Raw genomic sequence first — 26,471 nt, forward strand, 5'->3', positions numbered from 1 at the left:
TCTCTTTTTTTTTTCTTCTGTCCTCTCCTCTCCCTCACACTTGGTAGAAGTTGACACTGTTCCTCGGTTATAAGGGTAGGGGATCATGGGATGGAGACATGGGAGGGAGTGTTTGGATTTTTTAAAGACTGGCAAAGCCTAATGGCTGAAAAAAATCTTTCAGCAAAATAAGCCAGATGTGGGCAATTTATAAAAGGGGGAATAATTCTAGAGAAATTCTCTTCAACCTATAAGCCAGTCTGGTGAATGTGGGTATTATTAAATAGATGCACTTTGAGAGCTCCCTATTTTGGCTTCAAGAGGCTATCTGTGGTGTTGGGCAAAACTCTGTGCGTTACATTCTAATTCACATCTGGTCTCCGAAGGGCTCCCTTGCGCTCACGTATTGTGAGTCAGTTGTTATGTACAAATGTGAATTTTACATCTAGAAGTTTTCCTGGTCACAATAAGGGATTCCGATGTTCTTGGACTTATTTTTTCTTGCCACTCTGCTGATGTCTGGTCTCCTGCTGCTGGTTCTTTGCCCCCAGTACCTTTATGCTATGATTAGTTATCCTTTATCTAGTATGTGGTACAGACGGAAAGACCTTTGTGCAAGTTGACAACTATGACTCCTAAAAATCTGGCTAGACCCAAATCAGCAGGTGAATACAAGCCCACTTTCAAGAAAATCAACAGGGAGGAGGATAGGATAATGTCAGTGACCATTGTGGATACAACGTGGATGTAACGTACTAACTTCCATTACATTTACAAGTAACTTTTCATGCTCCATGTGGAAATGGTTAAAACATATTCTATCACATGTCATTTTTAGGTGGTGGTGTTTTTTCCCCCTTTTACTTTAAAGATAAAGTACTCTTTCACCCCAGATATTACCAAGGCTGCACTGATGATTCAGCATTTCCACAAAACTGCCACATCCAGGTGATACTTAATTCTTCATGGGGATGTTCGGTACTGTGTAAATGCTGCCAACATGCTGGAAATCTTTTCTTTGAATTGTAAGAAATCTGTATTATAATGGATTCAGACATGTGAATACCTTTATTACATGTTTTTTTGGTAACGATCTTCTCTATATAGGAAGTCCCTGTTGCTAACGCTGTTGCTCTTGCAAGTGCTGGTAATAAAACCCTGTGTTCTTTCTTTCTGAATTCTACAACTTGTCCAATCACGGTGTTAGAATCCTGATGAGGCAGTGCTGGGGGAAGCTGTGAGAAAGCAGATCATGAGATGAGAGGCATAGAGGAGATGGTCAAAGTGAAGGCTTGCTGGCATCCATGGTCCCCAAACAGCCATCAGCACGGGCTAGCCAGCCGTGTTTCCAAGGGTGCCCTCCTTCTCTAATTCAGGACTGGAAATGCATACTATCTACAGATCAGGAGAAGATGCCAGTAAAATATTATACATCGCGGGCACTGAAATAGAATAGTTAGACTCTCATGATGGCTTCTGTCCCTCACAACTGGAAGGAAAGAAGGAATAGACCATTACATGGACTGTGCTGAGATGGCAGCTTTGGATATTTAGAAGTCTATTTCAGTGGACTTCCCTCCAGTTGGAAAACAAAACAGGGATTCCTGGCTTGACTTTGTCTCTTTATCTCTTTCCATTTAAACACAGATATCCTGTTGTGATAACCTTTGACACTGTATTACATGGCTATGGTAAATAACAACTACCCCATTTTGTACTGTCGTTCTGGTTAAATGGTGCCATTAATTACTGAACATAAAAGTTGAAGTTTTTGTGAATAGAAGGAAATGTCATTTGGATTCCTTTGCTTTGTTCACTAAATTTATTTGAGGGCTTGGGTGGTTTAAATAGCTAAGAGACAATCATTGAGTTTGTTGGTCTGTCACTGAGAAACCCCCCTATCCTGATGATAAGAACCAAGTAATTTGGGGGCAGTGGGGAAATGTTGAAAGACTTTCAGAGTTTCATTGGAAATCTGAGTTCACAATGGATTTAAGAAATTGAATGTAATTAAGAAATCAACTTCCGAATGCTCACAAGCTACGTTGTTTAGAAACTACATCTTGAATTTACTTTATTACTGTAGAAAATGACACTGTTTGTTACTGAACCAGTGTTTAAGAACTTGCAAAGAAATGAGTTAAAAATCATGTAGGTCACTTTGAAGAAAGTCTTAGAAATTGTTTCACCATGAATTTCTGTATTGATCAGAACATCGAGTTAGAGATTTGTCATCTTTCATGTTTGGTAGTGTCCTTCTCTGTTAGTATTTCTTAAATTGGGAAAAGCCTGGGATTATATAATTCAAATTTTACTGAAAATTGTTTTAATTTTGTTTTTCTATTATCAACTATTTTTTTCTTAACTTACATTTTCATTTCAGAAATTATTTTTGTTTCAGGTTGATTTCCAGTTTCTTCTTAGCCTTTTTGAAACTTAGCTTTAGTAAAATATGAATAAATATTGTGATCTGCTAGATAATAGAATCCTAAAATTTTAGAATTGGAAGGGGCCTTCTCTGTTCCATCTTAGCCATGAGTGGGATGATTACTACAGAATCATTAACACTGATTTTATTTATTTTAAAGATATATTTATTTATTAGAGAGAGAGTATACCAGCAGGGAGAGGGGCAGAGGGAGAGAGAGAGAATCTCAAGCAGACTCTGTGCTAATCGTGGAGCCCAATGGGGGGCTCAGTCTCACTACCCTGAGATCATGACTTGAGCTGAAACCAAGAGTTGGATGCTTAACTAACTGAGCCACCCAGGCGCCCAACACTGGTGATATTTTAAATGTGAACAATTTTTTTTCTACTTGGTCTATTTTGTATTATAAATACGCTATTTTCAAAAATAGTGTTAGCTTCTGCAGATCAGGTCTTGACCTAGTGTAAGGAAAAATTTAAGACTTTGAAATAAAGGGGATGAATGGATATTCTTTCAGTGGAATACTGAAGTCACTGGAGATCATGTAATCCTACAGGAATATACATCTTTGTCTTTGACTAAACTATTTATAAGTCTGTTGACATAAAAGTTAACTTGAAAACTGTTTTAGTATAAATTTCTGTATTGACAGAAAAATCCAGAAGTTGATGAGAAAGCTGTAATAATGCAAATAATTCTTGTCCATAGACATGCAAAGAAATTCTGTCCTGTGGATTGCAGTTGATTTCCCTCTTACATTGTGGAAGAAGACATTTTTAAAATCTATTTGTAAATTTACTTCAGCATTCCATCTATGTATCTCTCTGCTTTTTGACTTCTTTTTTAAAACATTTTATTTTTAAGTCATCTCTGCACCAACATGGGGCTTGAACTCACAACCCTGAAATCAAGAGTCACATGCTCTACTGACTGATCCAACGAGGCACCCCTGAGAGAAAGAACTGTGACATTTCACTGATTCTCTTGGTAATAGTTAAATAAAATACTTGCCAGGTATTCATTGGGTGGGGGGGAAATTATCCTTTAACCTAAGGTATTATGCAAATGATGATTACATAATAGAAAACCACTCATTCCTCTCCCTAGGCTTATAGATGAAGGCATTGACGCTCAGGGAAACTCAGATTATATTATGTAATAAATTGCTGAGCTGAATTTGAACCCATGTCCATTTGGTTTCTAAACTGATGATTAAAAAAAAAAAACAAAAACTCATTGCATTGCCTTCTCATTGAGAAATACATTTTTATTCTTTTTTTAAAAAAAGAGTTACTTATTTGAGAGAGAGAGAGCAGAGAGGGAGAGAATCCCAAGCAGACTCCCCACTGATCTCAGAGCCAGACACAGGGGTCGATCCCACAACCCTGAGATCATGACCCGAGCCAACACCAAGAGTTGGACACTCAACATACTGAGCCACCCAAGTGCCTCTACATTTTTATTCTTTGAAAAATGTCTTTTTCATGTTTCACTTGATGCTGATGTTTCAAAATAATTACTTGTTATAAAACAAACAAAGCAGCATACTCCCATAATCTTGAGATTTGTGGTTGCAAAATTAGATTTATATCACCTTTTACCTTAGCCTTGTCTTTCTAACTGCTAGGTTTCCCTGTTCTACTTTGGCTGGGGTATTTTTCTTGGTTTTGCATCAAAAAATCATATTTCTCAAAGCCCTGATTGGTGTCATTTAAGATATTCATTAAATAGCATACAAAACTCCTTCCTCCTTTTGAGTCTCCCTTCAGACCTTCTGATTATGTGAAGAAGACCTCAGTGAGATGTAGTATGTGTCTTTAACATCTCTCTCATACTTGCTACTCAGCCTTTTCTTTTTTTTAGATTTTATTTATTTATTTGAGAGAGAGTGTGAGTGAATGAGAGAACACAAGTGGGGGGAGGGGCAGAGGGACAAGTAGACTCCCCACTGAGCACAGAGCCCAACTTTGGGGCTTGATCCCAGGACCTCGAGATCATGACCTGAGCTGAAGACAGATGCTTAAACGGACTGAGCCACCCAGGTGCCCTGCTATTCTGCTTTATATAACAAAGAGAAAGCTTCAGAGCCTTCTCAGCAAAGTCAGCATATATTTTTTGTTTTTCCTGTGCTTATGTAATGCTTCACTTTTATTTATGTAAATAATTCTGTTTTGAATTTACATTAAATTTTAAGATAAATTTCAGGAGTGCCTTGGTGGCTCAGTTGATTAAGCATCTGCCTTCTGTTCATGTCATGATCCCAATGTCCTGGGCTCCCTGCTTAGCAGAGGGCCTGCTTCTCCTTCTCCCACTACCTGCCAATCCCCCTGCTTGTGCTCTCTCTGTCTAATAAATAAATAAATAAAATATTTTTTAAAAAGATAACTTCAGTTGAGAGTCCTGGCTGGCTCAGTCAGGAGAGCACACAATTCTTGATCTCAGGGTTATAAGTTTGAGCCCCGTGGGGTGTAGAGATTACTAAAAAAATAAACTTAAAAAAAGGAGAGATAAATTTCAGTTAAAAATAGGTTGACATAAAAAAGATTAATTACATAACTCAGGGAATAGTTATGAGCTAGCCGATGGCAAAAATTGTGATTCTTATGATGACTCAAATTTGGGAAGAAGGAGAATCCTTGGAAGTGAAAATCCAGGGCTATTCCAGTCAGCCACGTAATTGTTAAGTGGCCCTGGGTCACCTACCTACAAGAACTTACATGTCAAACTGAAGATAATACTTTCTCAGAGTCATCCAACAATACAAGTCATTGGACAGACAATAAGGAAAGAAGGTAATATAAGTGAGTATAAACTTCCTGAAGTCATAGAGTATATGTAGCTCTTTTTTTTTTTTAAAGATTTTATTTATTTATTTGACAGAGAGAGAGAAACAGGGAGAGAGGGAACACAAGCAGGGGGAGCGGGAGAGGGAGAAGCAGGCTTCCCACTGAGCAGGAGCCCAATGTGGGGCTCGATCCCAGGACCCTGGGACCATGACCTGAGCCGAAGGCAGACGCTTAACGACTGAGCCACCCAGGCGCCCATCTATTTATCCTCAGCTTCTCACATTGTCCTTAGCACATGAGATTCAATAAGAGTTCACTTTCTGGGGTGCTACTTAGGGTGGTCACATGAATCCTTCCTATGGTCTTATAAAGCAGAGAGTATTATATACAAACCCACAAAGTACACATAAGCATTTACAACCTTTTATTTTTCCCCATGATTATCAAAGCTGTATACATCCAGTTTGTACATTGCATACAGCATATACATTCGAAATACAGAAATATATGATATAGCATGAAGCAGGGTTGCTTGGCTGGCTCAGTCGGTAGTGCCTGAGACTCTTGAACTCTGGGTTCCTGAGCTCGAGCTCCACCTTGGGGGTAGGGTTTACTTAAAAAAAAGTCTGGAAACAAAAGCTTTATATACTTGAGATAGTACTGTATTTGCAATTTTGTAACCTGTTATTTTCACTTACCATTAGATCATAAGCCTTTCTCCTTAGCATTCAAAATTCTTTCATTCAGCATGATGTTGAATGTTTGACCCACATTGGGGCCTTCTTTTTTCATCCATCGCGGAATCTGCCAACAAGAATGTTGACCCGTAAAACTCTTTAGTAAAATGTTCCCCAGTGAGCACTCAGGCAATTTGGGGGAGGGGAAACAGGGCTGTTTGGGGACAGATTGGAAGAGAGAAGCAGATGAAGGGAGGTGGGTAGGGAAAGAGGCACTGGAGTTAGTCACCTTCACAAACTGGATTGAGAGGTTCTGAATAGGGAGGTGGTTTCTTGCTGGGAGAGCCTGGAACCCACCCATTGATCTCGCACTCCCTCTGCTGGCCTCGTGGAACACATCCACAGCGTGAGTAACTGGAGGGGCCGCTGAGGCCATTGAAATCACCTGTGATGGACAGAAAGCGAAACAGCACCCTTTCTACGATTTTTATAAGATCAAAGTTTACATCAACGTTGATGGATTGATGGATTGGTTGTGCTTATTCGGTTGAAACAAGTTAGGATCCGAGGTCCATCTTCCCGTCCTCTGTTCGGTTCTTTTCCTTTGCCCCAGGAGAATGAGATTCTAAAGGTCTCAGCTTTTCTTTTCAAGATTCTTCTTAGTCTCCTGCCAGGGCTCTGGTGATCTCCTCGGTTGTTTCTCTTAACCGTATTTTGCGGTGGCTCTTTCTCCTTTTTCACAGTCTCTGCCATGCCCCACCTCCCGGCTAGTGCCATTTATGAATGAAAAAGTAACGGCGAAACCCCACCTTTACCTTGCAAAGCAGCGCTGTTAGCTCCTCTGGTTATGCAGCCTCTTATTTCTCCATTTGTGCTTAATGCAAAACTATAAAAAGCTTTTCAAAATAGGTGTATGCTCTACTTGACAATTGTGATAAAACAGTGCCTCCAATAAAGAGAAAGCAAGACACATTTGCAATTTCCTCTTCCATAATTTATAGTTATTTAGCTTCTCCCACCCCCACCAGGAGACAAGCATTTCGTTGGGAACGGTTTTCTTTTAATAGCAACATCGGAAGCAGCAAACATTTCTCGTGCAGTTATTAGAGCTCCTAGCCTGCAAAACAGTGACTGGAGATTGAATTAGGGCCTAGAGAGAGGCTGCCCGCATCACGTAAATAAACAATGAGGGCCCCCGCCATTTTATTACAGGACTTAAATAAGCAGTACAGATGGTCAGTGCGGTGTTGCACATGTGTGACCTATTTATTTAGAAGAGCACATTATAGGGTCAGAGGCATTAATGTACTCACAGTGCCATTCATTTACTCGAGTTACTTCTTTTACGCTAAGCACTGAAGCTGTGGGTAAAGCAAATTACTGCAGGCAGTTATGCAGACCGATGAGAAGATAAGAAAATTGTTGAATGATGGGAGGACAAATAAATAATAAAGTTTAAGGATTTATGGACCCAACGTAACCTAATATATGTGATTGGTCACTAATCCTCTAATCCTTCTCAGTGAGGTCCAAGGGACAAAAAAAGAAAAAAGAAAGAAAAGAAAGAAAAGAAAAAAGAAAGAAAGAAAATCCAAAAAGCCATCGGATTCATCTAGGCACACACATAAAGTAATTTATTGTCTTATTGCTTCCTGTAATTGAGAAGTCCAAAGCTTCCGGTATGGCTGGTTCAAGATGCTCAGGTAGGCTTGTCAGGTCGGTTCCCTTCCACATCGGCTTCATTTACAGCATGCTGACACTGCTGGTGTTCACCGATTCTCTGTGTGTATTAATACCTTCAATTCCAGTGGAAAACTACTTTGTTCTAATCGTTCTGGCAAAAGATCAGGGATTACATCTCTTTGACCAACTGTGAGTCTGTACGTTTTCTGAACTGATCGTTGTGTCCATAGGGATGGACTATGTTGACTACTAAGTCATGGGCTCATCCTGCAAGCCATGAGGGTGTGTAGGGGTTGGGGAAGGTGGGAGGGTTTGTGGATAGCACCACCAAAACAACTAGACCAGGAGAGGAGATGAGCGGCCCCCCAAAGGAAAATCTACACGCCAGTAGTGGAAGATGCTGGGATGGATGCCAAGTAGGCAAAAACGAGCTGTCTAATCCTTCAACCCACACAATTTAGAAAAGAGCATTCACTAGAATCCTCAAATGAACTCAACTAATACACAAAATAGACCCTATAGTAAAGCCTGAAAATGTCTTTACGTCTGTTAATTCACCTGAGGTTCCAGCTCCCATTACGTGTTAGCAGGCTGAACTAACCAGTGTTCTTTATAAGTACAATCTCACTGGCACCTTTTTCATGCTACCACTCAATGTTTGCCAACTTTTACATTTCCCTTTTTCCTCAAATGGCAGAAGAAAGTCTTACAGTATCGCATCCCTCAGACCTTTGAACTGAACAAAATGCATGGCGACCCTTCTCAGAACCATGGTGCCGAAAGGGTCAAGTGCATGGAAAAGGCACGGCTGAACTAACAGGTTCCAGACTGCTAAGCCCCTGCCACTACTTTAGAAATGTTGCTTTCTTTTAACTTGTACTTGGAACCATTTACTTGTGGTTACTCTGGTGGTGCCACAATCTCTCTGGAATTTCTTATTAGATAACAGACGACAATCCTAAAAGGAACTATTGTTCTACTTCAGTATGAAAACAGGACACACACACACACACACAAGTACATATAAACCCACTGAAATCTGAATAAGCTAGATGGGCTATTATCATTGTCAATTTCCTGGTCGTGATATTATCCTATAGTTTTGCAAGATGTTAGCATGGGGGGAAACTGGGTAAAAGGAATACAGGATCTCTCTATAATTTTTTACAACTGCACATGCATCTACAACTATCTCAAAAATTTTTTTTATAAAAATAGCATAAGACCAGGGCACCTGGGTGGCACAGTCCCTTCAGCGTCTACTTTTTTTTTAAGATTTTATTTATTTATTTGCTAGAAAAAGAGAGAGAGAGTAAGAGTACAAGCAGAGGGAGTGGCAGGCAGAGGGAGAAGCAGGCTCCCCGCTGAGCAAGGAGCCCAATGCGGGACTCGATCCCAGGACCTCAGGATCATGACCTGAGCCGAAGGCCCACGCTCAACCAACTGAGCCACACAGGTGTCCCCAGCATCTACTTCTTGATTTCGGCTCAGGTCATGATCTCAGGGTCTTGAGCTTGAGCCCCATGGCTGGCTCTGTGTTCAGCATGGGGTCTGCTTAAGACTTTCTCTCTTTGTCCCTCTGTCCCTCCCCTCCTCTGTGCGCACATGTGCTCTCACACTCTCTCTCACTCTCATAAATAAATAAATCCTTAAAAAATAGCATAAGCCCAACAAACAAAAACAACACCCAAAAAGTAGCAATAGGGTTAGCATTATGATGATAACTGTGTCCTGCGTCACCTTGTTGGAGGCAAATATTTGAAAAGTTTTTCCAAATAATGGTGTAAATACGTTCTTATCTCCATGCAGACTCAAAAGCTTTGGACTGAAATTGTTGAAGCCCTGGACTAGGTTAAGAATACTCTAGACTTTGTTGTGGAAAGAATTCGGAAACAAGTTTTGTAAGTAGGTATTCATTCAACAACTATTTAGTTTTTCAGTTTTCTTTTTTTAAGTTGAGGTAAAATACATACAACATGAAATTAATCATTTTAAAACATAATTAACCATTTCATTTTATTTTTTTAGTTTCATTTAAGTACTCTCTACACCCAACATGGAGCTCGAGCTCATGACCCCAAGATCAAGAGTCACATGCTCCCCTGACTGAGCCAGCCAGGCACCCCTAAACATTTTATTTTATTTATTTATTTATTTTTTAAAGATTTTTTATTTATTTATTTATTCATGAGAGACAGAGAGAGAGAGAGAGGCAGAGGAAGAAGTAGGCTCCCAAGGAGCAGAGAGCCCGATGCGGGACTCGATCCCAGGACCCTGGGATCATGACCTGAGCCGAAGGCAGACGCTTAACCATCTGAGCCACCCAGGCGCCCCTAAACATTTTATTTTTAAGTAGTCTCCACACCCAACACGGGGCTTGAACTCACCAGCCAGGTGCCCCTAATTAACCATTTTAGAGTGAACAATTCAGCAGCATTTAATACATTCCTCATGTCCTGCAACCACCATCTCTATCCAGTTCCAAGCAGTAGTACCACCCCAAAATAAAATCCTATATGCATTAAGCAGCCTCTTCTTCCTCCCTTGCTCCTTCCAGCCTCCGGCAGCCCCCCATTTGCTGCCTATCTCTAGGAATGTTGCCTTTTCTGGATATTTCATATAAATGGCATTATATAACATGGGACCTTTTGTGTCTGGCTTGTTTAACTTAATATTTTGCTAAGGAAAATGTTCCTCTATGTTGTAGCACATTTCAGTACTTCATTCCTTTTCATGGCTGAATAATATTCCATTGTATGGATATAGCACATTTTGCTGGTCCATTCATCAGCTGGTGGACATTCAGGTTGTTTCCACCTTTGAGCTATGTTAAATAGTGTTGCTCTAACACCTGCATACAAGTATTTGTTTGAGCATCTGTTTTCAATCCTTTTGGTTATGTACCTGGGAATAAAATAACTGGGTCATATGGTAATCCTGTGGTTAACTTTAACACATATTTATTGGGCACCTACAATATTCCCTATAGTGCTGGTAACACAATATCGAACAAAAGAGATAAGATCCCTGCTCTCCTAGGGCATAGACCCTAACAGCAAAGAGACAGAAAAAATGAGAAGTAGTGGTACATAACCTAAAGGGCAAAACGAAAATGCAGGTCTTCTTGGTAAACAACAACAACAACAAACAAACAAACACAAACTATTAAAAATTTCTCAGGGGCAATAGGAGAGCATTAAACCCCACGGAGGGGGCTTCCAAGTGTGGAGCTCTGAGAGACTACACGTGTTACTCATTGTGAAACCAACCCTGACAGTAAGAATAGAATACGGTAATTTGCCGAGCACCCACACATACACAAAATGGGGCAACATGCCAGAGATCAACTGGAAATGCATGAGGTAATTTGGATAGGTGGTTGGGAGGGTCATATTCAGACTCAGACCTGGATGATACAAAAGAACCAGCTGTATCAAGATCTATGGGCAGAGTATCCAAACGGAGTGGACAGTTTGAGCAAAGCCCGTGAGATGTGAATGCACGTGTCATGGCTGAGAAACCAAAACAACAAAACAAGTCCAGTGAGGCTGGAGCCTAGTTATCCTTAGCCTCTAAATGTGCTTTCTTTCTTTCTTTCTTTTTTTTAAGATTTTTTATTTTTTATTTGACACAGAGAGAGAGAAAGCACAAGCAGGGGGAGCGGCAGGCAGAGGGAGAAGCAGGCTTCCCGTGGAGCAGGGAGCCCGATGCGGGGCTTGATCCCAGGACCCGGGGATCATGACCTGAGCCGAAGGCAGACACTTAACAACTGAGCTACCTAGGCGCCCCCTAAGTGTGTTTTCTAACATTATGTTTCTTGAAGAAGGCACCCAAGTCTTTACATTTTTAATCAATATGAATTTGGGTGTGTTCTTTGGACTGAAGCTGGTGAAACTGTCTTGATAACTTCAGGCTCTGGACCCGTGGTTCTCAATGAGCAGGACATGGCACACTGGGGTTCCCCAGGTACTTCCTGGGTGGGCCCCAGATTTTGCCTAATGTGTAAAATTTATTCTGCTTCAACTGAGAACATAACTGTAGGAGTAGCATAGAAGAAATAGGAATAGGAATAATATCTGTATGGATGCGGAGCTGAAGGATGGCTGGATGTGGTGTGTGTGGAGGACAATTCGATGCTAATAAATGATAAGAAGCATACCGTCATGTCAACACAGTGCCCAGGGCTCTCTTCTGGGATCTCTGGAGAATGTGGGGTTCTGAGAGCAAAGTCCTGGAAGTAAAGGAGGCTGACACGAGGCCAGGAGAATGGAAGGATTTTTGTGCATACTCTCGTAGACACCACCAGACAGCGTTCAACTGGAGTTAACACCGTGCTGCCCTCACTGCTGACTGTTCCAGCATCTTTTCATCTGTTTAAGCACACCTTCAAAAGCTCTCATTTCCTCAAGTTCTGGGAACTGGAAGAAATGTGGAGGATGCTGCTCCAGTTTGCAAAGACTGTAGAGGTTCAAGAGTCAGATGTCTGGCTGACCAAGCAGTTTGCTTTGCACCGAGGAAGGCCAACTCCAAGAAGTAGGGCTTACAGCATGCCAACACTTGTCTGGAGCTGTGAGTTGAGTCACAGGGATGATTCAGTCCAGAAGGAATCCCTTGAGAATTACTATAAAATCAATGATTCAGAAAACTGAGTTAATGAGGCTGGAGACTATCTTTTAGCAAGGGGGAAAAAAGTCTATATTTGCCAAGTCTTCCCTAAGCAGTATTAGAAACTAATGAGAGAAGAGCCATAAATTTCATCTTAAAGGAGAAGGTAAAGACACCAGATCATGGAAGCGGTTGAGTAGGAGTTTGTATGAGTAAATGTTTCCCACAAATCTGGTCATATTCCTTTTAAAGGACATTGTCTTAGTCAGTTGGGGCTGCTTGTGACAAACCATCATAGACTGGGGGGCTTAAGTGACAAACATTTATTTCTCACGGTTCCATCTCATGAGTGAGATGGGGGTGCCAGCATGGTTGGGTTCTGGTGAAGATCCTCATCCAGGATGCAGACTGTCTGCTTCTCACTGGACCGACACAGGGCAGAGAGACAAAGAGAGAGATCTCTGGGGTCCCGTTTGTAAGGGCACGAATCCCATTCTCCAGGGCTCCACCCTTGTGAACTAATCACCTCTCAAGGCCCCCCACCTAATACCATCACGTTGAAAGTTAGGATTTCAACATATGAATTTTGGGGGTCACAAATGTTTATTGCATTGCAGATCATGTCAAGTTCTGATGTGGCCTTCAGGTTCATTGCATTTGTGGGACGACCAGTCTGTGAGAATATTTGTGAGTGGTGTCAGCCATGCCCGGGGTCCAGCTCTAAGACCATTTTGGGCAGGAAATCCTTCTTTTTGAACAGGCATTGCTGAATCAGCATTGCATTCAGATTTTACAGTATGTGACTTTTGTGTTTTTAAAAAATACTCATCATCGGGACTCCTGGGTGGCTCAGTTGGTTGAGCGTCTGCCTTCGGCTCAGGTCATGATCTCAGGGTCCTGGGATCGAGTCTCACATGGGGCTCCCTGCTCAGTGGGGAGCCTGCTTCTCCCTCTGCTTGTGCTCTTTCTCTCTCTGACAAATAAATAAATAAATAAAAATCTTAAAAATCATCACTGGACAAATTTTTTTGTTCTTTCAAAGTGAAGTACTTAGGGAAAATGTTATATTCTAATTTAGAGGTAAATATAACACCTCCAGATGAAAATAGAAATTAGAAAATGTTCCATCTTATTTCAATTCTTTTTTTCTCTACTATGAGAGCATAAGAAAGTCACAGAAAACCAGTCAAGTCAAAAAATATTCCCCACATTGATTTTTCCTGACCTGAGCAAAATTTGAAAGTTCAGTCACTTCTTTATGAGAGCAAACTCTGAAAACAATTACTTTGTAATTGTTTTGGAAATGGGGAAGTTATAGTAGTCATCATAATAATATTCCACCACCATAAAGTTAATTTTTATATGATTGAAGTTGAATCTGAAAACATTACCTGCCTAATTACCTGTCTTAACAGGAAAGGTAAACTAGTTTTACACATTTTTTTGCTTTTGAGAACTTTTCATTTAAACATCTAATAATCATTCAATTTTTGTTAAAAAATATGTATATATATTTACATACAAAGAATAACATATGGGGGTGCCTGGTTGGCTCAGTCAGTTGGGCGTCTGCCTTCGGCTTAGGTCATGATCCCAGGGTCCTAGGATCAAGCCCCATGTCGGGCTCCCTGCACGACAGAGAGCCTGCTTCTCCCTCTGCCTGCCTCTCTCTGTCAAATAAATAAATAAAATCTTTAAAAAAAAAATTAAAAAAAAGAATAACATATGAAAGGGTTTATCCTTAAATGGGAGTAATCATCACATTGAGGGGTAAGATTAGGTATAATTTTTCTTTTTTGTATTTTCATATTCTATGATGATATAATATGTATGTATAATAATATGGGAGGAGAGAGAAAACAAATGTAGGCAAACTATGGGTCAGAGTCTTGGCTATACATACATGGCATGCTCAGGGGTCCAACTGAGTCTGATCACTTTGTGGAAAGGAGTGGGCAGGGTTAAGGAACCAACAGGGCTTATCATGCACCCAAGGACTACCACAGCTGGAAGCTTACAAAAGGCCAAAGGGATGGCAACCTGACTCCAGAGCCTGGAGAGAGCTTGCAACTGACAGGACCTTGGCAAAGCAGAGACAGATTAGGGGGAGTCAGTCACCTAGCCTTGCTTTCTTCCTCGATCTGAACGCTGTGGATCCCAGGGTAGGCACTCCTAAGAGACAGGTCTCAAGACACAGAGCGGGGCAGAGAGCAGAGGATAATGGATGTGCTGGAACAAATAGAGAATCAGCTGTGCTGGCAACCATGTTCTAAAGATATGTCATCTGCCACGAGCAGACATTTTTCCAAAGGAGACATACAAATGGCCAACAGGTACATAAAAACATGCTCAACATCACTCATCATCAGCGAAATACAAATCAAAACTACAATGAGATACCACTGCACACCTGTCAGAATGGCTAAAATCAACAACACAAGAAACAACAGGTGTTGGTAAGGATGTGGAGAAAGGGGAACCCTCTTGCGCTGTCGGTGGGAATGCAAGCTGGGGCAGCCACTCTGGAGAACAGTATGGAGGTTCCTCAAGACATTAAAAATAGAGCTACCCTACGACCCAGTAATTGCACTACTAGGTATTTACCCCAAAGATACAGATGTAGTGAAACGAAGGGGCACCTGCACCCCAACATTCATGCAGCAATGTCCACAACAGCCAAACTGTGGAAGGAGCCGAGACGTCCTTAGACAGATGAATGGGTAAATAAGATATGGTATATATACACAATGGAATACTACTCAACCATCAGAAATGATGAATACTTACCATTTACATCAATGTGGATGGAACCGGAGGATATTATGCTAAGTGAAATAAGTCAGAGAAAGACAAATACCATATGATTTCACTCATATGTGGAATTTAAGAAACAAAACAGGGGGCGCCTGGGTGGCGCAGTTGGTTGAGCATCTGCCTTCAGCTTAGGTCATGATCACAGAGTTCCTGGATCGAGTCCCGCATCGGGCTTCCTGATCAGCGGCGAGTCTGCTTCTCCCTCTGCCTCTACCCCTGACTTGTGCTCTCTCCCTCTCTCTCTCTCTCTTCCTCTCTCTCTCTGTCAAATAAATAAATAAAATCTTTTTTAAAAAAGAAACAAAACAGATGACCATGGGGAAGGGAAGGAAAAATAAGATAAAAATAGAGAGGGAGGCAAACTATAAAAGACTCAACTATAGAAAACAAACTGAGGGTTGCCGGAGGGGAGGTGGGTGGGGGGATGGGGTAACTGGGTGATGGGCATTAAGGAGGGCATGTGATGTGATGAGCACTGGGGGTTATATGCAACTGATGAATTATTGGATGCTACATCTGAAACTAATGATGTACTATATATTGGCTAATTGAATTTAAGTAAAAAAATAAAGATGCATCATCTGCTGTAGGCTATTGCTTTGTTTCCACCATTTCAGGGAAAAAAAGCTATTTTGCTTTTTTATCCATAATTTTCTTCTTCTTGGCTCTTCATGGAATTGAAATAAATTTCATATGTCAGAGACCGTGATGGAGCCATTCCTCAAGGGTACCTGCTTCCCCTGCCGTGTGGTGGGCATGTGACCTGGGCAGGCCGTTAGGCGTGCTTCCTCTCCCTGGACCCGGGAGAGCCTTTTCCAAAGACTGGTGTGAACACTGGGAGATAGAGGAGCTTTCTCCTTCTGAAATCAATAACTCAAAAGACAAAATCTGGAGCGTTCCGTGGCTGCCTTTTCCACCATCCAGAGAGCCTATGGCGAATGCTGCCAACATGGAGGAAGGAAGAGATGGAGGAAGAACAAAATCCCTGCTGACATCCTTCACGTGACTGAGCCCGGCAGCACCAGAAGCCAGCAAACCCCTGGACGTCTCCGTTTTACCTTTAACTGTTCTTTTCTGCTTATGTTGCTCTGAGGTGTATTTCCCACACTTGAATCTGGAAGAGTCCTGAGAAATAGGGTCTCCAATGAGGAAGATGAGGGTGATAAAAAGTACTGTTCATTGTGTTCTTGACTATGTTTTCGTTTATTCCTACAATAACACTTTGAGGAAAATATTATGATTGCCATTTTCCAGGGAAACAAACTGAGGTACAGAGAGGTTAAGTAACTTGCTAATGACACTAAGGCACTAAATTGTCAGTCAAATCCTAGTTGTAATTGATCAGCTGGGCCAGGGCACTTTTAGAATGACACTGGACTAATCAACCCAAACCAGGACTGTCCCAGGCAAGCTGGGTCACCTACTTCTTCTCCATTCTACCGCGACTCTTCTGATCCCTGCTTTACTGCTGAGATGTAGACAGGTTAAGTAATTTATCCAAGGTCACATGCAAGCACACATCAGAGCTCCGTGGTTGGGAGGACAAGGATTAGGGAAGGTGACAATCAGCCACACAGGTGTCTAGTCTGGGACCCAACGTGAAGCTTTTCAAGGTTCCATAGCCTCCTCATTCATAGATCAATATAAAGGAACAGGAGAGCCAAGTGCAGCCTTTGACAAAAGGCCTGCCTCCAAGTCTCTAAAGCAGAGGAACTTGAAGCCTGAAAGTGAATTGGTTAAAAGGTAGTTACTGAGTTGCTTGAACAACAAAAGTAGGAATTTAAAGAATATATGGCACCGAGAAGAGCTGCAGTTAACAGGATGAATCTGAGACTGTCTTGGAAACACTGAGACAGTAGTAAATGAGGACATCTCCTTTGCTCCATCCACTCACAAAACCATCTGGATTGTCCAGTATTTAATATTTAATAGGCCCTTTGTTTTAGATTGCAGTAGCTCGTGGTGGGAACCAGCAGCTCATACAGTCTTCTCGTTGGGATCCCTTTCGGGTATGTGTATATTTCGTGTGCACACATGCATGTGTGTGCACAGGGTGGGGGTAGCATCACATGGGCCTTGCACTGAGCTGTGTGTTTACAGGATCACCTCTCTCACACAACCCTAAGAAGGTGGTATTATTATTCTCTTTTAACCGAGCTGGGCCATTCATCCAACAGGTATTTATTACTTCCTTCTTCGGGACCGGGTAGCTGGTGGAGCGCTGAGCATGGCTTCATGATGGCAGTGTGGTCACTGTCATGGTGGCCCTCAAAGCAAAGAAGATCTAGAAACTGGTTTAATCCAAGTCAGCCGGACCCACTGCCACATTCTGCCTGTCAGCCCCAAATAATAAGCACGGTGTGAATATGGTAAGATATGCTGGTCTACTCTGCTGGGTTATGAGGAAAGAGGAAGAAAAAAAGGGGAAAAAGTGTTGGGAGAAGATTGTACATCATTCTCAACCAGTAAGCTGTGCCATGCTGGAAAGCACTATATTTTAAATGCACCAGTGCCTGTCTACAGAGCTGGGAAACCACCAACAGATTGAAAAGGTATCCTACGGAGTAGGAAAATGTGTTGCAAATCATATATCCAATGAGAGATTAATCTCTAAAATATATAAGGAGCTCCTACAACTCGATAGCAAAAAACTAATAACCTGATTAAATGGGCTAAGATCTTGAAAAGACTTTTCTCCAAAGAGGCTATACAAAGGGCCAACAAGTATATGAAAAACGCTCAACATTACTAATAATTAGGAAAGCGCTAATCAAAACCACAATGAGATATCACCTCATGCTTGTCAGGATGGCTTCATCCAAAAAGACAAGTGGTAGTGAAGGCATAGAGAAATTGGAACCCTTGCACACTGTTAATGGAAATGCAAAATGGTGCAACCACTGTGGAAAACAGTACAGCGGTTCCTCAAAGGATTAAAAATAGAACTACCTTATGATTCAGCAGCCCCGCCTTTGGGTATTTATCCAAAAGAATTGCAGTCAGGATCTGGAAGAGATATTAGCATTCCCACGTTCTTTGCTGCACTATTCACAAGAGCCAAGTTGTGGAAACAATCTAAATGTCCACTGACAGATGAATGGATAAAGAAAATGTGGTGTATACATAAAAAGAATGAAATCCTGCAACACGCAACAACATGGATAAACCTTGAGGACATTATCATAGGTGAAATAAGCCAGTCACAGAAGGACAAATACTACATGATTCTGTTTATTTGAGGTATCTAAAATAGTCAGATTCATAGAATCAAAGAGTGGAATAGTGGTTGCCAGGAGCTAGAGGGAGAAGGAAATGAGGTACGAATCAACGGGCATAAAGTTTCAGTTAACGAAGATGAATATGTTCTAGAGATCTGCTGTACAGTATTGTCAACAGATAGTGAACAATAATATTAAAAAAATTATTCACAAAAATAAACAATAAAACAAAATAAAATACATCAGTGGCTTTCTGTTAGTTTGAGGATCAATGGGGAAAACCTGCCAACATGGGTTTTAAATTGTTGTGGAATCTGGCCGTTGGCCACCTCTCCAAGCCCACTGTGCACCCCCGTTCCCAGCAGCTCTCTGCAGGCTGGGCTTTCTATCCTCCGCTGCTCATTGAGTTCATCCTGCTGCTTCTCACTTGGACGGGCTTATGCAGGGTCCTTTCCTTCTGCTTTGGGTATTCACTTTACCTGTCTCCTCTACTCAACTCACCCTTCAGATCTCCTCGGGCAGCCTTGCCTAACCACCCTGATCAGATCAGATCTCCCCTGTGTGCCTCTCCAGAGTAGCACTTACAGAACTGACACCTTATCATTCTTTTGTATGATTAGGTAGTATCTGTGTTCTCAAATACACAGTGAGCTGCTTAAGGGCAGAGACTGCCTCCTCTCTCTTCTTTGCTCACTTTTTAATATTTTTGTTAAATTTATAAGCATAGTGGGACGCCTGGGTGGCTCAGTCGTTAAGCGTCTGCCTTCGGCTCAGGTCATGATCCCAGGGTCCTGGGATCGAGCCCCACATCGGGCTCCCTGTTCAGCGGGAAGCCTGCTTCTCCCTCTCCCACTCCCCCTGCTTGTGTTCCTGCTCTCGCTGTGTCTCTCTCTGTCAAATAAATAAAGAAAATCTTTAAAAAAAATTTATAAGCATAGTGCTAAATAAATATGTGTTGATTGAATAAAAGGGGAAATGAATGAATAAAGTTGAGGTGTTGGCTCGTAAAAGCATCTAACCTAGTTGGAGAAGCTAAGTAACCATGCTTGTTTTTTGCATATCCTTGGCTATCACCAAGCCCAGTGCTTGAGAGACCAGTTATCTAAGCCAGTGCTTCTAAAACTTCTATTCATTCAAGTCATTCAGGGGTCTTGTTACAGTGCAGCTTCTTTTTCTTCTTCTTCTTCTTCTTCTTTTTTTAGGTTTTATTTATTTATTTTAGAGAGAGAAAGAGAGAGAGCAAGACGCCATGCTGAGCATAGAGCCCAAAGTAGGGTTTGATCTCACGACCCTGAGATCATGACCTGAGACAAAATCAAGAATCGGACGCTTAACCAACTGAGCCAACTGAGCCACCCAGGCACCCCAAGCTGCTTTGGGTTGTAAAGAAGACCCAGCTTAAACTGGCCTACTTAAAAAATAAAGATGATGTATTGTCATATAACTGAAGAGGAGTATGAAAAGGTGGAAATCAGGTACAATTTGATCAAGGCTCCAATTTCTCTGTGATTTTTCTTGGTGCTGCCTTCTTTGTTGTCTTTCCATCCTTTGGTTGATTTCCTCGATGGAGGCAAAATGACTGCAGCTTTTTCAGCTCTCATATTTCTATACTGTACCATCCAGTAGAAAAGAAGTTATCTGTCTCCCCAGCCATCAAGATAAGTTCTATTCTTAATTCTGGTTTGACCAATTTAGGTTATATGTGGGGTGGGGTGGGAAGAATTTCCCACTATGCTTATAAATTTGGTTGAAGCTGTCCATTTGTTAACTTCAGAAGAGGTGACTCATGTCCTATTCGGGTGCCTGGTCCTGATGGTCCATAGGTACTCAAACAATCCCACCCATGTGGCTTGAGTTTTTGTACTTCCTGTTAAGTCACAAACATGTCCTGGATCTTTGCCTCCAAATGTCTACCCAGAGCAGTGTTCTCATCTCTGGTACATTAGAATTACTTGGGAAACTTAAAAACTATAGTTGCTTAAGTTCCACCCTAGATTAAATACATAAGAATTTCTTGGGGGAAGTTCCAAAAAATCAATTTTTACAAAGATCCTTGAGGGATTCTAATGTGCAGCAGGGTTGGAAACCACTTACCTAGGGTAGTGCTTCTCAATGGGGCTAAGGGGGAGGAGTTTGCCCCCAGGGGACACTTGTCAATGCTAACAACCAATGACTGGAGGGTAGTTACTTCTGGTATTTAATGGGATGGTGCTAAACATCTTATAACACACAAGATAACCCCCCCACCCTTGCCCAACACACACAAAATTACCTGGCCCAAATGTTAATAATATCAATGTTGAGAGCCATTCACCTAGAAGAACAAGATGTTAGAATAGATGATTTATTAGCAGTATATTCTGACACACTGGTAGGGAAACATACAGTATAAAATAGTGATTTTCAAACTTGATTCTACTTAAGAATTAGCAGGGGGCTTGTTTAAAATAAAAGTTCCAGGGGGTGCCTGGGTGGCTCAGTCGAGTGAGCACCCAACTCTTGATTTCGGATCAGGTCATGATCTCAGGGTTGTGAGATCGAGCCCCACGTTGGGCTCTGCACTCAGTGCAGAGTCTGCTTGGGATTGTCTCTCCCTCTGCCTCTGTCCCACTCCCTGCTTGCATGCTCTCTCTCTCTCTTTTTCAAAATAAATGAATAAAATCTTAAAAAAAAATAAAATGAAAGTTTCAGGGCCTCATGCCCTGAAATGTCTTTTTATTTTTTTTTTGTCATGAAAAGTGTACTCTTTAATCCCCATCACCTATTTGACCCTTCCCCTCCCCCCCACACCTTCTTCTCTCTGGTAACCATGAGTTTGTTCTCTATAGTTAAGAGTCCGTTTCTTGGATTTTCTCTGTCCTTTTTTTTCTTTGCTCTACGTTTTATTTCTTAAATTCCACATATGAGTGAGATCATATGGTATTTGTCTTTCTCTGATTGACTTATTTGCTTAGCATAATACTCTCTAGCTCCATCCATGTCATTGCAAATGGCAGGATTTCATTCTTTTTCATGATCAAATAATATTCCATTGTGTATATATATGTATACACACACACTCATATATATATATACCACATCTTCTTTATCCATTCATCCATTCATCATTCAATGGACACTTGGGCTGTTTCCGTATCTTGGCTATTGTAAATAATGCTGCAATAAACATAGGAGTGCATGTACCCCTTCAAATTAGTGTCTTTGTATTCTTTTTTTTTTTAAAGATTTTATTTATTTATTTGACAGAGAGAGAGAGAGAGAGCACAAGCAGGGGGAGCAACACAGAGGGAGAGGGAGAAGCAGGCTCCTGAGGAGCAGGGAGTCCAATGTGGGGCTCGATCCCAGGACCCTGGGATCATGACCTGAGCCAAAGGCAGTCGCTTAACCAACTGAGCTACCCAGGCGCCCAGTGTCTTTGTATTCTTTGGGTAAATACCCAGGAGCCCACACCCTGAAGTACTGATCCGTCCAGTTTGGAGTGGGACCTAGTTATCTTAACATCCGTTTTGATAAAGTTGATTTCAATGCAGGTGTTCCAGAGACCGTGCTCTGAGAAACACAGTTACAGAATGCACACTTAATGTTGCACTCTCAGGGATGAGCCCAGCCTGAGGGTAGAAATAGCCTCACGTATGTGACATTTGCAACCTGGGAGTGATGTGAGGTAAACAGGGAGGAAAATGAGCTCCTCCCCACCCCGTGGGGTTGGGTGTACAGTTTAGTTGAGTCCTTGAATGTAATTGTGAGGAGCCTTGTGCGAGCTTCAATGTGGATGGTCTCCCTGTGGTGCTTAAGTATGCAGCCGGGGTCCCAGCCCCTGGGAGGTTTGGTGAAGGGACTGCTTCACAGACTTCAGCCTAGGGGGCCCCCGGCCTCCATCGGGTCCAGCACTGCAAAGAAACCCGCCGAGAACCACACTGTAGCGGCTTCAGCGGAGAGAGCTGACTACTCTCTTTGCCTCTTCTCTTTGCTGCTTGCATTGTTTTGGCAGAGTTTATCCTAAAAATAGCACCACTGAGCCCCGCCTGGAGACCTTCTGCCTCGAGTTTCTGCAGGCTTGTACAGTGTGTTTGGTTCTTGCACATTCGCCAGCTCACGGAAGAGGCAATATTTTGTAGGGGAGGAAAAGGGAAAAGTTGGGGTTTGGGAGCCCAAAGCCAGCAGTCAGTTCGGGCTCTGCCTCTGACCAGCCTCTGTGACTTTGGATAAGTCACTTAACCTTTTTGGGGCTCAGTTTTACAGAGTCGCCCACAAAACAGCATCCTCTGAGACCAGGCTCACAGAATCAGCCTGAGGGGCAAATCAGATAGAGTATGTATCAGCTTCTTGCTAAAGGACAATATGAGGGTTCCTCATTCTGAGCAGACTGTGGTCCCCTTACTATCCATGATGACTTAGGTATCCGTGCAACCCAACGCCATTCCTGATACATACCCGGCAGTGTCTGATGCAGAGTTAAACCCACTCTTTCTCTTCTTGTCCTAATCCAATTGATCACTGTCTCCCTGCCAAATTCCAGAAGGGCAAGGCATCGTCTACTTTTGCATACCTGTTTGTCTCTGTCTTCTAGTCCAGTACCAGGCTCAATAAGTATAAATGAATACATGAGAAATGAATTCAAGTCAACAGAGGTTTTGAGGATGCTCCCTGTATGCTAGGGCTTTGTCATCAGGAATTAACGTGAGTGCAAGAAATAGAAACCCAGACAAACTAATGTGAACTGAAAGAAATAACTGAGGCTCTAACCAAGGAAGTACTGCTGGGTCTTCAGGGACGAGGCGAGCGCTGAAAAACCAGTCCACCTGCCCAAACTCCAGCTCTCTCTCTCTCTACTACCATCCTCTCTCATCTCCTCACTTCCTCTCTGCAGGTAGTTTTATGCTCTTTACTGCATACTGGCTCCTCTGCTTTGATCATACTTGAGACCAGAACACTTCAGCCTCTCGTTTTAAGCACCAACTCTTATTAGCAAGAGTCTCTGAGTGCCAAACCCAAATTTCCAAGAAAGAAATGATGAATGTCTTAGTTAAGGAAGAAGTCCATCCCAGATCAAAGCAGCTATGATACTATGAAGTGATGCCAGAGAGGGAGGTCCTCCAGCCTCCCCTCTTCTCCACTGTGCAGGGGAAGCAGGTGCTGACAGGGAGGACATGGATAGGTTCCTCCAGGAAGTGAGAGTGGAGGCTGAGAGGTCATCGTGGGTAGAGGCCTATCTAGAACAGAGGCACTATGCTGTTTATTCATTTATTCCAGCACTATTCACTCGAGGCCTACTTTGTGCCAGGCACAGTTCCAGAGGCTGAGGATACAGCAGTGTCAAGAAAGACAGACAAGAGCCATGCCTTCCCGGAAGCCTCATTCTACACTTCACGCAATTCTACATTACAGCAAACAAGAACACGAGCAAGATAACTGCAGATCGTGGTAAGTACACAGAGAAATCGGCAATTCGATGTAAAATGACGGGTCAAGTGGTGGGAAAGTTATTTTCAAATTGCCATTTAGAGCATCCTAGTCTGTCAACTGTCTAAAAATACCAAAAAGAGTGCCCAGATCTGGTTGTTCCGTTTATAAAGGAGGAAGTGAAATAGAGTTCACAATGTTCTTTGCATTTCTCCCTCTGCTTGTCATGTTGTGGGGGAAAAAGCATCTAGTTTGGGCTGGATTAGGGACAGCCAGGCCCTTCAGTCACCCTCTCAAACCTTCTTGTGGAATTTATTAATGCAGCCCAGAGTGGCTCAAGACATGCCACATTCCAAGAGCCACCTGCCTCTGCTTGATTTGGGGGCCTGCCTAAAACAGGCTTCAGGGGAAGTAGAGAATATGTGGTGGGAGAGCAGACCCACCTAGTTACCTCAATGTCAGGCCTTGTGGACTTTCTCCCAGCAGTCTTCCACAGAAAGGCTGCAGCAAAGGGCAGGGTTGTTCTCTAGCTATTTTCAGAAATAACAACAAGCTAAGGCTTACTGAAAGCTTAGCATATGCTAGACAATGTTCTAAAAGCTCTATGTGTATTAACTTACTTAATTTCTACAATTCTACTATGAGGAAGGTACTACTGGTATCCCCAGACTACAGGTGAGGAAGTCAAGTCCAGAAAAGTTTATAAAACTTGCTCAAAGTCGTGATAGAACTAGACTTCAAATCTTGGTATTCTGGCTCCAAAAAAATCCGTGGTTTTTAAGGAATAATGCCCAGTTCTAGCTGACTCAAATCCCTGTCTCTGGCTTCTCTCAAAGTAAGTATTTTTTTTTAAAAGATTTTATTTATTTCTTTGACAGAGAGATAGAGAGAACAAGTAGGCAGAGAGGCAGGCAGAGGGAGAGGGAGAGGCAGCCAGAGGGAGAGGAAGAAGCAGGCTCCCCACCGAGCAGGGAGCCCAATGCGGGGCTCGATCCCAGGACCCTGGGATCATGACCTGAGCCGAAGGCAGCCGCTTAACCAACTGAGCCACCCAGGCGCCCCTCAAGGTAAGTATTAAATCAACTAAATGACTACATCATGCTTACTATTTTCATTGAATTTTCTACTAAATAAGTGCCATATGCATATCCAATATCTTTCAAAGCTCCTATTCAAATGCAGAAAAGGAGAGTGAAAAATCTTGGGTTTTAGGTCAAACTTAGAATGATGTTGTGTGTGTGTGTGTGTGTGTGTGCGCGCGCGCATGCGTGCATGTGTTGGTGGTGGTATTTTGTTTGATTTCTTTTCTGCAACCCTGCCATCAAACTGTTTTAGTCTGACACGCAGTGAGGGGAGAAAGTATTGTTTTACACTTGTCTTCACTGAAAGACAAGATTGGTCCTAGAGACTGCCTCACGAATGTGGAGAGTGGGAAAGTATTAAGATACTCAGATGGAAAGAAGCTCCACAGAATTTCAGGCATCAGTAAGCAGGTGGGGAAGGATGTGCGGGCAGGGCAGCTTTTTGAAGCCTCAGTAAGTGTAGTGGAATGTAGCAGCTGAGCCCAAGTTTGATTTTGCTGGAAGGAATTGGAGAGCTGGTGATTCTTTCCCCCTATTTCTCAGGTAAAAAAAAAATTTTAGGGGCGCCTGGATGGCTCAGTTGGTTAAGTCTGTCTTCGGCTCAGGTCATGATCTCAAGGTCCTGGGATTGAGCCCTGTGTTGGGCTCCCTGCTCAGTGGGGAGTCTGCTTCTCCCTCTGCCCCTCCCCTCTGCTCATGCTCTTTCTCTCTCTCTCTCTCCACACCCCCAATCTCTCAGATAAACAAAAAAATTTAAATTGAGATGTAACTCACATACTATAAAATTAACCTTTCAAAGTCTAGTATATTCACAGTGTTGTACAATTATCACCACTAATTCCAGAACATTCTCTTCACTCCAAAAAGATACCCATACCTATTAGCAGTCACTCTGCGTTTCCCTGTCCCTTAATCCCTGGCAACTATCAGTCTACTTTCTGTCTCAATGAATTTACCTATTCTGGACATTTCATAGGAATGGAATCAGACCACATGTGTCTTTGTATTTGGCTTCTTTCACTAAGCACAGTATATTTAAGTTTTATCCATGTTGTAGCATGTTTCTATATGTACTTCATTTCTTTTTATAGGTTAATAAAATTCTGTTGTATAGATATACCCTATTTTATGTATCCATTCATCATTTGATGGGCATTTGGATTGCTTTAATTGCTTGACTATTATGAATAATATTGCTATCAATGTGTATGTACTAGTTTTTGTGCGGATTTTTAATTTTTCAAAAGATTTTACTTAATTTATTTGTCAGACAGAGAGAGCACAAGCAGGGGGAGCGGCAGAGGGAGAGGGAGAAGCAGGCTCCCCGCTGAGCGGGGAGCCCAATGCAGGACTCGATCCCAGGCCCCTGGGATCATGACCTGAGCCAAAGGCACATTCTTAACTGACTGAACCACCCAGACATCCCAATTTTTAATTATTTTCATTATTATTTTAATTAAATTATTTTTAATTCCTTCAGGTACATACCTAGAGTGGAATTGCTGGGTCATATGGTCACTCCATGTTTAATATTTCGAGGAACTGCAAAACTCTTTCCCAAAGTGGCTGTGTCATTTTATATTTACAATAATGTATGAGGATTCCCATTTCCCACAACCTCACCAATGCTTACTGTCATCTCTCTTTTTGGTTATAAGCTGGAGATTCTTTTCTTTAAATTAACATGTAATATATTATTTGTTTCAGGGGTACAGGTCTGTGATTCATTAGTCTTACACAATTCACAGCACTCACCATAGTACTTACCCTCCCCAGTGTCCATCACCCAGCCAACC

The 26,471-nt window shown here is 42.1% G+C and overlaps 1 long non-coding RNA gene across 1 annotated transcript in view; it reads left to right on the forward strand.

Annotated features, from left to right (window-relative positions):
* The first annotated feature begins 11 nt into the window (after window positions 1-11).
* The window catches only part of LOC145716774 (uncharacterized), a 53,489-nt gene continuing 27,029 nt past the window's right edge, over window positions 12-26,471 (forward strand). Inside the window, exons 1-4 of the long non-coding RNA XR_014139661.1 lie at window positions 12-3,394; window positions 9,363-9,458; window positions 23,444-23,614; window positions 24,472-24,660. This is a non-coding gene — a long non-coding RNA (uncharacterized LOC145716774). The remainder of the gene's footprint in view (window positions 3,395-9,362; window positions 9,459-23,443; window positions 23,615-24,471; window positions 24,661-26,471) is intronic.

The sequence above is a fragment of the Leptonychotes weddellii genome, chromosome 1 (assembly GCF_054177405.1).
Source record: "Leptonychotes weddellii isolate Sample4059 chromosome 1, ASM5417740v2, whole genome shotgun sequence".
Classification (NCBI taxonomy): Eukaryota; Metazoa; Chordata; class Mammalia; order Carnivora; family Phocidae; genus Leptonychotes; species Leptonychotes weddellii.